This window comes from Vicugna pacos, chromosome 11 (assembly GCF_048564905.1).
Source record: "Vicugna pacos chromosome 11, VicPac4, whole genome shotgun sequence".
Lineage (NCBI taxonomy): Eukaryota > Metazoa > Chordata > Mammalia > Artiodactyla > Camelidae > Vicugna > Vicugna pacos.
Window position 1 is genome coordinate 28,177,361 of NC_132997.1, and position 13,387 is coordinate 28,190,747.

At 45.5% G+C, this 13,387-nt stretch overlaps 1 long non-coding RNA gene across 1 annotated transcript; it reads right to left on the bottom strand.

Annotated features, from left to right (window-relative positions):
• Window positions 1-220: 220 nt before the first annotated feature.
• On the bottom strand, window positions 221-3,158 carry LOC140699720 (uncharacterized). The gene is made up of 3 exons (XR_012077966.1): window positions 3,091-3,158; window positions 810-975; window positions 221-339 (listed from the first exon to the last, which is right to left on the bottom strand). It is a non-coding gene; the product is annotated as an uncharacterized lncRNA (long non-coding RNA).
• Between the last annotated feature and the right edge of the window lie 10,229 nt (window positions 3,159-13,387).

A 13,387-nucleotide genomic window follows, 5' to 3' on the forward strand; every position in this document is an offset into this window, starting at 1 on the left:
TCAGTGAAGACTGGGTCGTCATTATTTGGGGCTCTCAGCCAGGAAAAGACTCCTTCAAGCTGTAATGACCAACCCAGGAACGCGGTGAATGTGTAACCAGAAGGCGGTGGCCCCAGGTGTGCAGGCAGAGGCCAGCCCTGCGGGCGGGGTGGGGGGCAGGCTTACCTGCTGGGAGGCTGCGCTTTCACCCTGAACCTGCCAGGCCCGCCGGTGGCGCGGAGCGGGTGCCTGGGGAAACCTGACAGAAGCCTGTAGACGTTGGCCCCTCTGCACCCAACCCTGGGGAAATGTGGCCAGTGGGCAGGAAGCATCTCTTGGCGCTCGGCTGCGGATGCATTTCTAAGGGTAGGAGTCATTGGTTGAATATTTTGACTTAAAGAGCGCAGCTGAATTCAGAATTTCCTGTTGCACATGTGAAGATAAACGTTTACAAAGACAATTTTGGTACGGATTTTGCTCCATTGGAGCATGATCAGGGCTGCGTGGTATCTTAAAAGACCCAACCTTGTTCAAAAGACATAGTGGAATACTAAAAATATGCCTTGGCTAAGCTCCCAGGTGACTTGGACTGTGGGGTAAATGCCAGTAAATACATTTTTTTTCCAAGTCAATTTGGCTCTGTCCTCCAAATTGGCATCTGACCTTTTCGGAGGCCTTTCCCACTCCTCCCCCATGGCTTTTTGGCTCTACATTTTACTTTTCTGTCTGATTCTAATAGAAAATAGATAACCTTGGTTCTAAATCACAGAGAAGGCCCCATGCTGAAACACGGTGAGACCTGTAATTTCCTAGGATTATTTTGTACATACCCCTTGTTCAATGGCTCAGATACGTTGTTGCCCTCTTGTCTGGCTTTCTGCAAGTCAGATTTGATTTACACTCCTGAGTGTAGCAGACTGACTCTGGTTAGAACTATTTCAGAATAAAGACAGTGATCCTCTTCTGTATGACTTGTTTTCTTCCTGTCAGAAACTACTGTGGATAAGAAAAGAATAAGTGGGTTATTGATGGAAACAGGACCTCGTAATTTGTGAAACATGGATAGGGTGTATAGAAATAAAAATTAAGCAACTATTTCAAAGCTAAGAACAGTTTTCTTTTCTGCAGAAAACGAATGCTTAGATAGGCCTTTGGGAAAGACAATTTGTTTTGGAAAAAACACCCAAAGAAGCCATTTAGTTTGTAAATATAAAGCCACATATCACAACTGGAAAAGGAAATACTCAAGAACTGAGGTTTGAGGAGCCAAACTTCCTTGAATCATGATGTGAAAGATTATTTGCATCTCAGTAACTTTGGATCTTTTGGGGAAAATAAATTTCTCCTAAATATTCTTGAAGCCTGCTTTGATTCTGAGGTACTGTTGATTGTATGGAAGGAAAACTTATTGCAAAATTAATTTGTATTTTCTCCAGTTATTTCCTCCTTTCTCTTCAGGGTGGTTTCCAAAAGCCCAAGCACATTGGAGATTTGTCTAAGGGAAATGAGGGGAGAACTGTCTATTTCATCCAAAATAGATCCCGCCCACTCCTCCTCAGGTCAGTGGGACCTGGGAGCTCCTGGTGTTTTCCTTTTTGCTCCCTGGCAATGCCTCACATTTAACGACCAATTAGGAAACTCAGTGTCTGCCAGACTCACAGAGATTCCTGCACCCTGGGACGGGCAGAGAACCACATGGGTGGGAACAGTGCTGTCTCTGGAGGGACCAGTGGGGCAGAAGGACAGTGGCTGAAGGGCACTGGGCATCCATCCATCTAGACTCCTAGGTGCAGGAGGTACCTTAGTTAAACACCCAGCCTGGTGACACCTGTGATGTATAACTCACATCTTCAAGGTAGAAAAGCCCTCAGTGGCCGCTGGACCAATTTGCCTTCTAGTACCAAACAGAACTACCTCTGTCATTGGACATGTGTGTTGTTAGGGAATGTTTAGTCAGGACGGGCTAAGTTAGCTGTAGTAACAAAAACGCCCGTGACCAACACAGTGACCACAGGAGCTCTTGCCTGACCAGGCAGCTCATTCTTCTTTTATTTTAAACAACTTAATTGAAGTATAACCGACATGGCTGCGTGTGTTTAAAGTACACACTTTGATCATTCTTGGTGTTTGTGAACACCTGTGGTCTCTGCTACTGGGATATCCCTGCTTCTAAGCCTTTTCAGTGGACAGCGGCATTTTTTTCTGACTCTGTTTTATCTCCTTTTTGCTTATTAGGAGTAACACTTCTAAGGTTATTCTAGTGGTTGTTTTGGGGTTTACAGTAAGGTTTTCAATTCATCAAAGTCCACCTGTTGCTGGGTGTCTAGGTTCTTGTCCCATCACAGAAAGAATTCAGAGTCAGGACACGGAGATTAAGACAGTAACGTGAGGATTTATTAAGGGTTGGACAGTACACTCAAGGGGAGAGTGGGCAGGACCAGGTGAGTGGCTGCCCTGAGTTTCTTTGGCAAGTTGGTTACATAGGGTGTAAAAATGAATGAGCAGAATATTCATTGGGGACGGAAGGGTTTGGGGTCATATTCCCTGATTTTCATCCCAGCTCCACCTTCCCAAAGGGAGGAGGGAGTTTTGTCCTTATTTAGTCTGGATCGGAAGTGTCATGTCGTCAGTGCATGGTGGGTACTTCTAATCTGCAAGGCTAATTTTATTGTAATGAGGGCACCATGAGCAAAAGGTTACATTCGGATACTGGAGATTCCTGCCTTTTCCCACCCTTCTTTGTCGGCCTCCAGGTCTCTCGTCACCCCAAAATGTGTGACCGCTTATTGGCCCAGAGGTTCCTGCTTTTCTTTTTCTGTACAGGGGCCCCTGTTGTTTCCATGATGGAGGGTCTCCTGCCTTTTGCCCTGTGTGCTCCTTTCTCCGCTCATATCTCGCTACCTGCCTGCTCTAACACACCTTCAGGTGATACACCATCCCATGGAGAGTAAGAACCTCCCAGCAGCTCACCCCCACCCTCCCCCACCCACTGTTCAGTGGCTCTTCTGCTCCTGCATGTGTTATATGCCCCATGACGTTGTTACTAATTTTGCTTTAAGCAGGCAATCTCCTCTCTTTTTAAAATTGTGCTAAAATACACATAAAATTTACCATCCTGAAGTGTACATTTCAGAGGCATTAAGTCCCTCCATACCCATAGGGATGGGTCCCAGGAATCCCTATGGATACCAAAATCCATGGATGCTCAAGTTCCTTTTATAGAATAGTGTAGTGCCGTCGGCCCTCTGTTTCCGTGGTTTCTACATCCATGGATTCCACACAACACAGAAACTTCGATCTGCGGTTGGTTGAATCTGTGGATGTGAAATCCATAAGAACAGAGGTCAACTGTATATTTATTTTTAAAAATTGTGTCTAAGTGGACCCATGCAGTTCAAATCCACATTGTTCAAGGGTCACTTGTGTTCACATTGTGTAACCATCACCACGATCCATCCACAGAACTCTTCTCATCTTGCAAAAAATATCACCCTGCACTCGTGAAACACCAACTCCCATCCGCCTCACCCCCAGCCCCTGACAACCGTCATTCTACTTTCTGTCTCTACAAATCTGACTCCTCTGGGCACCTCATGTGAATGGAATCTCACATTTGTCCCTCTGTAACTGATTATTTCACTGAATATAAGGTCCTCAAGGTATAGCCATGCTGTAGCACGGGTCAGCATTTCTTTCCTGTATATTCTGCTATGTTGTTTTTTTTTAAACCACATTTGCCAGCAAATTCCCTTTTAAATAGATATATCAATAAGATCAAGCTTTTGGTATTGACGCCCATAGTTACCATATCTAGGACTCAGCCCCTGGTGTAAATTCAGATTTCCGTGTGCTGTCATTTCCCTTTTGCCTAAAGGACTTCCCTTAGCAGATCTTGTAGTTTGCTGGTGACGAATTCTTTCAGCTTTCGTATTAAAAGTCTATTTCATATAAAAAGTCTATTTCACCTTCGCTCTTGAATGATAGTTTTGCTAAGTTTAGATTTCTCAGTTAACAGTTTTTTTCTGAATGCAGTGTTTATATCGTTTGCTTCTGATAAGAAATTTTGCTGCCATTCTTCTCTGCATCCCTTTGTGTGCAATGTGTCTTTTTATCTCTGCCGGCTCTTAAGGTTTTATCTTTGTCATTGATTTAGAAGTTTGATTGTGATGTGCTGTGACGTGGGGTTTTCGTCACGGTTTTGTCCTCGAGTTTTATTAAACTTCTTTGGCTGGTGAGTTTAGAGTTTTCATCAGACTAGGAATTTTTGCAGCCATTATTTCTTCAAATATCCTTTCTGCCCCTCCCTCTTTTCTGCTTCGGTGACTCCATCACATATATTTTGGGCCACTTGAATTTACCCCATGGCTAACTGCTGCTCTGTTTGTTTCTTGCCTGTCTCCTGTGTTTCATTTTGGATATTCTTCTAGTGCCATGTCTTCAAAGTCACTCATCTTTTCTGCAGTGTTTAACCTGCTGTCAATCCTATCTGGTGTATTTTCATGTCACGCAGTGTAGTTTCATCTCTGCAAGTTCACCTTGGGGATATGGAGATCATGTTCATACTCAGTCTCAGCTGTAGCACCTTGAATCTACGGAGAATGTTCTAATAATGGTTTTAATGTCATTTGCTACTCCCTGTGTCATCTGAGTAATTTCTGAAACAGTTTCTGTTGATTGGCTTTTGTCCTCATTATGAGCAGTGCCGACTAAAATAAAATTCACCTAAAACTTGAGACTTTTATTTTATTTGGTGGACGTTTCTGAGGACTTAAGCCTGGGGTGACAGCCTCTCAGGTCACTCTGAGAGACTGCTCCGAAGTGGCAAGGGAGAAGCCAGGATATCTGAGTTTTTGGAGCAGAGACCAGGTAGGCGGAACATCAAAAGATGACTGTTAATCAAAGAAAACCAGACATCTCAAGTTAAGGAATTTAGCGCTTTCTATTTCTGGGAAGGTGCGAAGGTCTGGGCTCATTGAAATCATTCCTTTGATACGCACCTGGCTATTCAGGTCCAGTATTGTGTTCTTTCACATCCTGAGTTCCCTCAGGGTACCTGGCTGGGGGTGGCTGCAGAGGCCAGGCTGCCGGCTTGCCTGCATCCCGAGTTCCCTCTGCTCACTGTGTGTGTGTGTGTGTGGAGGGGGTGGCAGTAGCAGCTGATGACTCGATGGCACAGCGTCCTTTGCTGACTGGTAGGGCTGGCAGTATTCTTCGTTCACTGGAGTACTTTCCTCCCTTACGCGCCAGGTAATTTCTGATTGGATGCCAGACGTGGAGAAGTTCACTTTATTTCTATATAAAAAGAGTTTTAAGCTCTGTTCTAGGATACTGTTAAGCCACTTGGAAAGAAATCTGATGCTTTCAGGTCTTGTTCTGAAGCTTCATTTGCTGGACCCAGAGCGGCATTTTATCCCGTCACTGAGGCCAGGCCCTTCTGATGACTCACCCTGGCTTCCTTGTGCTACCGGGTTGCCACTGATTCAGGATTAGGAGCACTCCTGAGTGAGTGCTGGGGGCTCCTCCCTCCTGCCTCGGCAGGCGACCCTTCACCTGACTCCGGTAGCTTCCCCTCCCCCATCCGGCCCTGAGCAGCAGCCCCGCTCCCCGCTCTGTCCCCCCCGGGGGGAGCCAGGAGCACTGCTCCCTCGGCGGGCGGGGGACCTCTTTCCCCTCATTCACGTCCCCGTCGGTAGACCTCATCCAGTCGCAGGCCTTTAAATACCTTGTAAAGCTGCTGCTTCCTCCATTTCCCTCCAGCCCGGGCTTGCGTCTCCGGGTGCTCACTGCGTAGCTCCACTCGGACGCCTGCTGGGCTCCGTGATACTCACAGCGCAGCGGGGAGGCATCGCTCAAGTGGTGGGGCGCGTGCTCGGCATGCGCGAGGCCGCGGGTTCAATCCCCGGTGCCTCCTCTAAACACAAATACATAAATAAACCTAATTACCTCCCCTCAAAGAATACATGTAAGTTAATTAATCAATTTTAAACAATTAAAAAATACTAACAAAATAAAAATCTAACATCCAAAGCTCCCACAAACCTGCGCCCCCTGCAGCCGTTCCCATCTCAGTAACCGGAAGCTTTGAAGCCCTCCTTGACTCCACCTGCCACTCAGGCTTGCCTTTGACACTCTGCGAGTCCCCAGGGCTCCAGCTTCAAAACAACCAGAATCTCCGCCCTTTTACCACCTGTGCTATGATGTCCCGCGTCCACCTGGCCTCTCCTGCTCCCTGCGGTCTATCCTGCACAGGGTCTCGGGAGCGGACCTATGAATTTGTGGTAAACAACCAAAAAGAACAATTCACAGGGGCCAGTGTTGGGGGGCTCGGGAGGGGTGGCTGTAAGTTCACCCTGCCCTGGTGCTCTCCGCTCAAACGGAAGCCTTCATCTCATTACTGCCCTTGGCCTCTGAGACCTCCGTGGTCTGCCTCTGCTCTGACCCCTCCCCTCCCACCCTCCACGCCATCCTCTTGGCTTCTTGTTGGGTCTTGAGCACACCAAGCAGGCTTTGGCCCCAGGGCCTTTGCAGATGCTCTTCCTCTGCCTGGAGTGCTCTTGTCCCAAATGTCATGTTTTCTTCTTATATGTCACCTCATCAGTGAGGCCTCCTGTTTCAGACATAACATAGCAATCGCTCTCCTCCCCAGCCCTCCACATACCTCCTACTTTGGGTACCTCCCGCCCCAGCATTTATCGCATACGTCATTTGTTAGTATATTTTCTGCTCCCCTCTGTGAGCTCTGTAAGGAAGGGGCTTGTGTCTGTCATGTTCCCTGCTCTGTCCTCATGCCTAAAATAACATGTGGCACCTAGCAAACCCTCAGCAGTCAAATAGCTGTTGGATGAGTGAGTGAATGAAACAAAACTCAACAGCTCTTTATTAATTTGGATTTAATTTAATGTCATAAACTTAATTTTAAACTTATTGATTGATGGGAAATTTAAAAGTCAGTCTTTTGTATGGCACCGTGTAATTGTGGAAAGGCTGGAATAAAATCATTTCAAAGTATCAACTGATGATGTTGGCCACTATATATAAAAATAGATTTTAAAAAAGTTTCTGCTGTATAGCACAGGCAACCATGTTCAATATCTTGTAATAACCTTTGATGAAAAAGAATATGAAAACAAATATGTGTATGTGTATGCATGATGGGGACACTGTGCTGTACACCAGAAACTGACACATTGTAACTGACAGTACTCCAATAAAAAAAAAGTATCAAGCAATATTATTTATTGAGTACTTAATTAAACACTAGGTGTAGTGCTTCATGCTTTATGTGTATTATAAAACCCAATCCTTACAACACACTCACGAGGTAGGTATTATTTCATTTTGTAGATCAGGCATTGGAGGTCTGGATGGATTACATATTTTGCCCCAGTTCTCACTGCTAATATGTACCAATGGTGGGGTTTTTCTCTAAGGCCACAGTAAACGAGACACCTCTCCTTTTCATCTATAATATGTAAGAAAAAAAAAAAACGCAGTATAATATGTCCAAAATACAGAAGTGTGACCTGAAAAGGCATCGACTTGTTTAATGTAAGGAACCTAAGCAAAACAACGCCGTTTGAGCCACGCCGTGTCTGGGTGCTTTCTGTAACGTCCCTTGACCCCCACAACACCTGCCCAGGTAGCTCTCCTCAACCTCCTTTACAGACGAGGATGGTACCAAACCAGGGCTCTCTCAGCCCTAGGATCTGAACGTGTCTGGAGATGTGAGTGGGGAAGTGCTTATGGGAGCAAGTTCCCAGAGCACTTCTGGGACTTGAACATAAGCCCAGGCTGTTGTGAGACAGAAACTAAAGTTAACATCCAGTTCTCCAACACCCAACTCAAGGCTTTGGACTTCCTCTAAAAGCATGGGGCGCTCCTTTATCTGACGGGTCCATACTGCAAGTGCTCGATGTAGATGTACAATGTAGCGTGTTAAGTGGAGGCTGCAGAGCTGCGCGTGCAGTTCAGAGACGTGGTAATTCCCCACAACCATCTTTTAATTTGAAAGTTACCAGCAAATCTTCCATTCGTTCTAATGAGAGCAGTTGTCTGCTTATTTCTGCATTAACAGCATTCAGGGATTATTCGTGAGCTCTCTTAATTCTTGTTCTGTATTCAGAAGAAGAAGATTTTCCATTTCCTCTTTTTATTATATTTTACATATCAAATTAACTCGCTTCCTGAGGATACTGAAATACATGTGTTTTCTTTCCATTTTCTGATAAAAGTACCATGGAATTATCTTTCTTCTATTTTTCCATTTCTTTTCCATGCTGGGTTTCAAATCAAATGGCTTATTTTTAGTCTGGTTTCTTAGAAAGATGCAAAACAAGTTTTGTTTTGTTTTGCTTTGCTTTTTGGATTTTCTCCCCAGTCACCACCAAACACATTGCACCAAATTTTCCTTTATGAGCTGATGATGTTTTACTGCAATCAGCATTACTGAGGTATAATTTACATGCAACAGGATTCACTGATTTTGCGTATGAGTCAGTGAATCTTGACAAATCTTACACAATTGTGTCACAGACAACCACAGCCATCATGATGTGGAGCTTTTATGTCACCCCCGAAGCCCTTTCATGCTCTTTCGGGCTCCTCTCTAGGCTGATTTTAAGAAGTTCTGATAGGAGTTGATTGGCTTTCCCATGGGAACGTATAGCATGTCCCATGAGACTGTGGTGGGATTTTTCTCACTGCTGTGAACACCTGCCACGTCCTCCGTTTCCAGCCTGCCCTCCTCCCTCCTTCCAACTCCGCCTTCGTGTTGCCCTCTCCATCTTTACTTGGACACAAACAGTAGCCAATATTGTTTCCACCCATCAGCTAGGTGGAGTGTGCCTTTTCGTGGAAGACTAATGGGGCCAAAGAGAAGGAGCCTCCTGGGTTTAGTGATGCTCCCTCGACTTCACAGGAGAGATTTAGGTCAGAGGCGTTAGAATCTCCCTTCCTTTGCCTGAGATGGTGTAGACTCGGCCGGCATATGTGCGGTGTTTGCACCATTCCACCTCCCGGGGCTACTGTAACAAGGGGCCAGAGACTGAGGGGCTCAAACAGGAGACGTTTACTGTCCCCCAGCCTTGGAGGCTACAAGTCCGAGATCAAGGTGTCGGCAAGGTTGGCTCCTTTTGAGGCTGCGAGGGAGGGTCTGCTCCATGCCGCTCTCCTAACTTCTGGGAATCTGCTGGCCATCTTTGTCCTTCCTACAAGCATCACCCTGATCTCTACCTGTATCTTCACAGGGCATTCTTCTTCGTGTGTGTGTGTGTGTGTGTGTGTGTGTGTGTGTGTTCAAATTTCCCTTTTATAAGGACACCAGTCATACCAGATTCAGCCCACCCTAATGACCTCATCTTAGCTAATTACATCTGTAAGATGCTGTTTCTCAATCAGGTCACTGTCTGAGGTACTGGGGGTTAGGACTTCAACATGTGAGTCTGGAGGGCAGGGACACAACTCAACCCGTAACACTTTTCATCACCCAGGTGACCTCCAAAGCCGTAAACCCAGCATAGCAGTGCTAGGCATTGGTTCAGGCCCCCCTCTCTTCTCAGAAGAGCAGACGTCTGCAGATTCTGAAACACTGAACACCTGGGGGACCCGCAGAAACACACGGTTCTGGGTCCCATCTCGAGGGTCTGATTCACCAACTCTTACCTTCTTAAGGTGCAATCTGTTCCGTTTCTTTCTTTCTTTCACTCTCCCGACCCCATGATTTAGCAGTGGCTCAGTGTCCGCTGGGCGGGGTGTCTGGAGCCTCTGAGCCAGGAGTGTAACCTGTCTGAGGCCTGATTTACCTCCTTTCTGCTTCTTTCTTTTCCCTTCTTGCACCTGCCTCAGCACCAGGCACATTTTGGGTGCCCCCCCCCATTTTTGTGGGATGAATGAATGGATGAGCTAATGCTGGGACCACCTGTAAGGAAACAGGAAAGATGGTCACGGAGACTACGGTGAGCCTTTAAGCCATCTCAGATGCACTCAGAGCCCGTGCTGGGGCTTAGCGCCCAAATCCCCAGCACGGGAGAGCCACCCAGGGCCCGGAGTCAGGGCCCTTCCTCTGAGGCCGCCTCTGTACGTGCCCCTTCCAGCCCCTTCTTGCTCAGCTCGCAAGCCTCACGTGGCCTTTCTTCATCCTGACCCTAAGGGAAGGGAAGATGTTGTTTGTGGGAGAAGCGGTTTTGGAACTCGGGGGCTCCTTGGGAACTGGCGCGCAGTGGGGTCCGGGGGCAGGTTTGTGGGACGCGTGTCTGAGCGGGAAGGAGGCTGCAGCGACAGCACCGAGGAAGTGGCGGCCGAAGCAGACTTCTCTTCTCGGGCAGGTTTGCTGAGAGTTGAAAATGACCTCGGAGAGACAGTTGCCCGAGCCAGGCCCGGAGCAAACGCTGTCCTACTGTGCAACTTGCTTTTCTACCCCTGATCTCCCTTGAATCTTGGACCCAGTGGGCGCTTCTGGCCCCTCTAGTTTCGCTCTCCTGGCTTCCCGAGGGCGTCTCCTGTTTAAGACACTGAGGGGCTCCGTCTCCCTGGATAACCTACCGGCACAGGGTGACTCCAGCTCCAGGTCTGCAAACTCAGAAACAATGAGATTTAAAGCTGCTCCGAAATCTGTCATTGGAAACCCAGGAAATTCTTGAATCTCTCTGGACTATCAAAGTTGAAGATCCTGATTTAAGAAATAAAATTAAGAAGCAAATTCAGCTAAGGAATCTAATAAACCCAATTATTTGTGAGTGATCTTCTGGTCGAGGGGTGCCCCCTGGCGGGTGCCTTGTGTACTGTCCCAGGCCAGCAAGGACAATCCCGAGAATTCCCAGTGGAGGGGTCAGTCTGATGATTGTTCCCGGATTATCTGCTAGGGAAGAACGTAATTTATGAAAGTTTTGTGGGCGAATTTGTGTTCCCCCAAAGATATGATGAACGCCTAACCCCTGGTACCTGTGAATGTGGCCTTATTTGAAAATAAGGTCTTTGCAGGTGTGGTTAAGACGTAAGTTAAGATCAGGTCTTTAGGGCAAGCCCTTAATCCAGGAAGACCAGTGTCCTTATAAGAAGAGGAGAGGGACACACCAGGAGAGAAGGCGATGTGAGGACGGAGGCAGAGGTTAAATGATGTGGCCACAAGCCAAGGGACATTCAAGACTGTCACCAACACCAGAAGCTGGGAGAGGGGTGTGGCCAGACCTTCCCCCAGGGCCTCCAGAAGGACTTTGCTGAGGCCTTGATTTTGGACTTCCAGCCTCTGGATCTGTGAGCAAATGTGTTCCTACCGTTTTAAGTCATTCAGTTTGTGCTGTTTCGTTATGGCAGCCCCAGCAAACTAATACAGAAGGAGCCTGGGATTTGGAGCCAGAAGACCTGTTTTGAATTCCAGCTACACTCCCTGTGTGATCTTGGACAAATCACTTCACTTTCTTTGAGTCTCATTTCTATAAACTATGAAATGGAGAAGTGCCGGGGGAGGGTAGAATGCAGGCTTAGCATACACAAGGTCCTGGGTTCAATCCCCAGCATCTCCTGTAAAAATAAATTAGTAAACCTAATCACCTCTCCCCACAGAATAAATAAATAAATAAATAAAATGTGAAAAAAAAAAAGAGAGAGAGAAAAGCAGAAATAAGTGTTTCTCACCCCAGCGTTCCTGTGAGGAGGAAGTGTGATCACGCATTCTGTAAGTAGAGTGCCTCGCAAATGCTGTATTACTGTGTAAGAGAAGCAGGGAGGTTATACAGGGCAGAGGCTGGGAGCTCAGTTCTGAAGTCAGTTTGCTTTGGTCCATGTGTGGAAATATCATGAAGAAGGGTATTGTGGAAGCGGAATCGTCAAATGAGCCAAAGACAGTGATGCTCAGGAATGGAGCTGGAATACGTTAAAGGGATCTGTCATATTTTTCTCTGTGACAAATTACAACAAAACTTAAAAAAAAAATCACACCAACACTAGTGTCTTAAAACAATAAACATTTATTTATTTACTTATTATTGAAGTGTAGCTGATTTACAATGTTGTGTTAGTTTCCGGTGTACAGCAAAGTGATTCAGTTATACATATGCATATGTATTCTTTTCCACTATGTTTATTACAAGATATTGAATATAGTTCCCTGTGCTGTACAGTAGGACCTTGTTGTTCATCTATTCATATATAGTAGTTTATAGTTTGTATCTGCTAATTCCAAACTCCCAATTTATCTGTCCCCTCTCCTTTCCCCTCTAGGAACAATAAGTTTTTTGGGGGGAGTAGAATAATTTGGTTTATTAATTCATTAATTTTTAATGGAGGTAGTGGGGATTGAACCCAGGACTTTGTGCATGCTAAGCACATACTCTATCACAGAACTATACCCACCACCCCCCATAAGCTTGTTTTCTATGTCTGTAAGTCCGTTTTTGTTTTATAAATAAGTTCACTTGTATCATATTTTAGATTCCACATATAAGTCATATCTTATGATATTTATCTTTGTCTGGGTTGCTTCACTTAGAATAACGATCTCTAGGTCCATCCATGTTGCTGCAAATGGCATTATTTTATTCTTTTTTATGGTTGAGTAGTATTCTGTTGTATAACTATACCACAACTTCTTTATCCAGTCATCTGTTGATGGACATTTAGGTCGCTTCCATATCTTGGCTATTGTAAATAGTGCTGCTGTGAACATTGGGGTGCATCTATCTTTCTGAATTACATTTTTCTCTGGATTTATGCCCAGGAATGGGATTGCTGGCACCAATTTACATTACCACCAACAGTGTGGGAGGGTTCCTTTTTCTCCAAACCTTCGCTAGCATTTACTATTTGTACTTTTTAATGATGGCCATTCGGACTGTCGTGAGGTGATATCTCATTGCAGTTTTGATTTGCATTTCTCTAATAATTAGCAATGTTAAGCATCTTTTCATGTGCCTGTTGACCGTCTGTATGTCTTCTTTGGAGAAACATCTATTTAGGTATTCTGCCCATTTTTTGATTGGGCTTTTTGTTTATCTGTTTGTTTGTTTTGTTATTGAGTCAGTTGTAGGAAATGATTGTATATTCTGGAAATTAAGTCCTTGTCGATTGCATGGTTGGCAAATATTTTCTCCCAGACCGTAGGCTGTCTTTCTGTTTGTTGATGAGGCTTGTTTGCTCTGCAAAAGCTTATAGGTTTGATCGGGTCCCATGTGCTTAGTTTTGCTTTTATTTCTACTGCCTTGGGAGACTGACCTTAGAAAACATTACTATTATTTATGTCAGAGAATGTTTTACCTATGTTCTCTTATAGGACTTTTATGGTGTGATGTCTTGTATTTAAGTTTTTAAGCCATTTTGAGTTTATTTTTATGTATGATGTGAGGAAGTGTTGTTGGCACTGCCCTCAGCCCACCTTAACTGTGGGACTGATGGCAGTTAAGCTGGGTATCTCACA